General features: G+C 47.3%; 1 long non-coding RNA gene across 1 annotated transcript; it reads left to right on the top strand.

Annotated features, from left to right (window-relative positions):
* Positions 1-227: 227 nt before the first annotated feature.
* On the top strand, positions 228-1,188 carry LOC102004848. Its single transcript, XR_261661.2, has 2 exons — positions 228-809; positions 886-1,188. It is a non-coding gene; the product is annotated as an uncharacterized LOC102004848 (long non-coding RNA).
* Positions 1,189-4,143: the final 2,955 nt, after the last annotated feature.

The raw sequence follows: 4,143 nt of genomic DNA, 5'->3' as shown, positions 1-4,143 counted from the left end.
CATGCGCATCGCCGGCGCGTGAAGAGGCGCAGGAAAGGCGCGAGGCGACCGGAAGTGCGTGCGCCCCGGGCGCCTCGCGGGGGCGCCGCGGGGAACGCGGGTCTCGGTCCCGCGCGCTCGAAGGGAGCGCGAGTCCTCCTTCCCCATCCAGCCCAATCCTCTAGCTGTCGCGCGGGCTTGTGCTTTACCTCTGTTTATCCGAGTTGGTGCTGCTGTAAGGCAAGTTCGGGTGGGCAAGCAAGAGTAATGCAGTGAATGCGTGCGAGTAGTGGAGCTGCGATGGAGTGACGGGGAGCGCATTGCAGTGTCACGCACGGTAACGGCCATTGATGTGCACTGACGGATCCATCGGGCAGCAATCAGTGCGATGAACTCCACCAATAACAGCCAGGGTTAATCCAGCGCTTAGCTGCTTCGCGCCACTCACCACACACCCTGGTGATTCACTACTTTAGAAGTTGGTTCTTTGGGGTTTTTTTCCGGTACCGGGAATCGAACTGACGACCTTGGGCTTGCCAGGCAGGCGCTGTGCCACTGAGCTAAATCCCCAGCCCCTACTTTAGGTGTTTCTACAGGTTTTTATGTTAAAGTCACACAGTTACTAATTAGATGATTGTGAAAGGAACCTGATGCAAACACCACTGTCTCCTGGTAGAACGTCTCTGACCCAACGTTCTGGGAGCACAGAGTCTGTATGCTTACCCCAATCGAGGACTTGCTGCAGGTGCTGAGCGGGGAGCTGCTCCTGTGATGACTTTGGCAGCGTGAGCACTGCGAAGAGAGGCCGAGGACCCTGAGGGAGAAAGCCGGTGAGGCAACTGTCTAGGCAGAGTCAGCGGGGCTGGGGTGTAAAGCTGTGCCCTTATCTCGCGTTTTCGATTCCAGGTAAAGCAGCCTCCTCTGAAGAAGGCTCACCGTGTATTTATTTCACAGCTGGATGTTGAACCCAGGGCTTTGCACATGCTAGGCGAGCACTGTACCGCCGAGAGCCCAAGCCCGGCTTGCCCTTTTTAATTTCTGACTCTCATTCTGAATTCCTGGCTCTGACCCTTTCCCCCCATTCCACCTACTTGCACAGGTAGGGAGACGTGAACAGACTGGCAGTATGATGTAAAGACCAGCCGAGAGAGAAGATAATAATCAGCATGTGTATAGTGTAGAGTGCTATATTAAAAACTGTGGGCGTCATGTTCTTGTCCCTTTTTGGCCAATAAAGATACAAGGCCTTGAGAACTGAAGTGACATTCCAAGATGAGGCAAGTAGGTGGCAGAGTTAGGTTAAATCCCCGGTCTTCAATTATCTACAAAGAAAGGACAGTTTCTGATACCGATTCTTCAACTGAGGAGTGGAAGTCAAAAAGACAGTGGACTCACAGTATTTTCAAAATCATGCATGACTCACAGTAATTATCAATTTAGAATTGAATATCAGGCAAAATTATCTGTCAAGAATGAGGGTAGGGGGCTGGGGATTTAGCTCAGCGGCACAGCGCCTGCTTGGCAAGCACCTGCGTGGCAAGCGCAAGGTCATGAGTTCGATTCCTGGTACTGGAAAAAAAAACAAAAAACAACAACAACAAAAAAAAAAAAGAATGAGGGTAAAGCACAGAAATAAAATAATTTTTGGATATATAGAAACTGAATTTAACATCTACATATATTTTCAAAAGGAATTTTTAAAGGATCTATGCTCTGCAGAGTAAAAAATCAGCCCAGAAGGAAAATCTAAAACATAAAAAATGATGAACTAAGAAATTGTAAGACGCTGGGCATGGTTATGCAAGCCTGTAATCCCAGCACTTGGGAGGCTGAGGCAGGAGGATTGTTGCAAGTTCGAGACCAACTTGGGGATTTAGCTCAGCCGCACAGCGCCTGCCTGGCAAGCGCAAGGTCGTGAGTTCGATTCCCAGTACCGGAAAAAAAACAAAAACAAAACAAATAACCTGGACTACAAAGTGAGCTCAAGGTCAGCCTGAACTGCACAGTGAGACCCTGTCTCAAAAAGACCAATAAAAAAAAAAAAAACTGTAGATGTGTATCTGAATCTAAACAAACATTACATGACACCAAGTAACAAAAGTATTAAGAGGTGGGTAACAAAAAAGATTTCTGAGGTTTCTCTTTAGGGTTAAGACATAATTTAAGACTAAGATAAGTGTGCAAGGCAAAGTTTCAAGGGTAACTGCTAAAATATAATTTCCAGTCCAGGTGTAGGAGGAAAAATGGACAAAAGGGAAAATTAAACAACACTTAAAACCCAACACTTTATATAAAAAAGGACAAGGCCTGGCATTATGGCTCGTCATCTTGTGCTTTGTAATCCCAACTACTTAGCAAGCTGAGGCGGGAAGATCACTTGAGCCCAAAAGTTCAAGTCAACCAGGGCAACACAGTGAGACACTGTCTCTTCCGGGCTTCTCCCACCTTCTGAGGTCTCCACAGCACTTTTGGCTTTGCTCTCAGAGTTCCATGCACTGCTCTCTCAGAGGCACACTGCCCTGCCTCCCAAGTCTTCTGGAATCTGGGTGGAAGCCTGGCCGGCCCAGCTGTTGCATTCTGCATGCCTGTAAAACCAGCACCATGAGGATGACGCTAAGGTCTGCTGCAGGCTTGAGCAGTAGCTGGACCACTATGTTTGCAGTACATAATGTTTAATTCCTTGTGGGGAGTGGGTAGCTGTGCACGTCTTAATTCTTTTTTTCATCTCCTTCCCTTCCTGTCCTTCCCGTCTCCCTGGTCTCTTTCTCCCTTTCCCATTTGAGAAAGATCTGCAGCTCTCTACTGCTCCAGCTTTGGCTGTACTTCCTGAGGAAATGAAAAACTTCTCAAATTGGCATTTTGATCCTGATTTCGATATACATCTGACTAAAAGCAGTCAGTTTGTGGTAGTTTCCATAATACATATGCCCTAATTGCTAGGCTACCTCTTTTCTTCAGAAAAGGAACTGCAACTAAAAAGTGATGGTGGTTAGCAGGATACTGATTTAAACAAGTTGCAAAAAGCAGAATTATGGATAAGACTATTGTGCATTTCTATGACTTTAAAAAAGGAAGAGGGAGCAGCAACAGCCCTGTTTGTACCATCACTATTAAAGAAATCTAATGATAGATTTTAAAGAAAACTTCATAGTTGAGAGGGTCGTGGGGTAGGAAACGTGGTCTGAGAATGACACTGACTGAATGTACTAGGTCTGGGAATAGACCATTCATCCTGCACTCATAAATTCTCCCAGCTAACATGAAAAAGATGCAAGCACACCCATTCATTTCCTAAGACTAATGACTTTTGATGTCAAAACGAGGGAAGAGGACACAGGATGAAAACAAGCACAGGGCAGCTATATTTATAATTCAGATGCACCAGTTTCAATCAAAATATTGACAACCAAGTTGAACAATGTTTACAAAATACGACTTACTGTAACCTAGGTGGGATTGATGACCACTTAACATTAGAAAAATATGATCTATCAACAGATGAGGCAAAACTGTTCTTACAAAATCCAAACTGTGCTTATTGGGATGGTCACCCACTCAGGGTGATTCAGGGTAATCAGTCTATGAACTGAGTTTCTAATTGATTAGATTAAGGCTGCTTATTAAAGAAAATTCTGATCCTTAGCAGCTCCAGTTGCCCTGAATTTGACATTTCTTCAAAAGGCAAGTAAATCAAGGTAGGTGTGTGTGTGTGTGTGTGTGTGTGTGTGTGTGTGTGTGTGTGAGAGAGAGAGAGACAGACAGACAGACAGACAGACAGACAGAGACAGACAGACTCGTCGCCTATGCTGGGCTGCTGCGTTTGACCGCACTGGGTAAGAAGAAGGATACTGGTGATGACATGTTTATGTGAGACATTAAGTAACCTCGTTCATCTTTCATGAAAAGCAAACTGAGCGCCGATTTCGGAAATGAAGCGCGCTGGTTTAGAAACGCTGGTCACGGGACGCGTCCCGCGCGGACGTCCAAACCAGCCAGTGGCGCAGGGCCTGGCCACGGCGCGTGGGGCGCCCCGCCCGCTGTCACCACGGTGGTGCGGCAGGACTCCGGGCAGGCTGCGTCCCGCTCCCCCCGGTCCCAGCGTGCGCCCTTTCTCGGCGCACCCCTAACTCCGTCCCCGAAGCCCACCGCGGGGCTGGACAGCGC

The sequence above is a fragment of the Chinchilla lanigera genome, unplaced genomic scaffold, assembly GCF_000276665.1.
Source record: "Chinchilla lanigera isolate Chin_1 unplaced genomic scaffold, ChiLan1.0 scaffold00034, whole genome shotgun sequence".
NCBI lineage: Eukaryota > Metazoa > Chordata > Mammalia > Rodentia > Chinchillidae > Chinchilla > Chinchilla lanigera.
The sequence above is the reverse complement of the archived record's forward strand: the minus strand, read 5'-3'. Positions and strand labels throughout refer to the sequence as shown.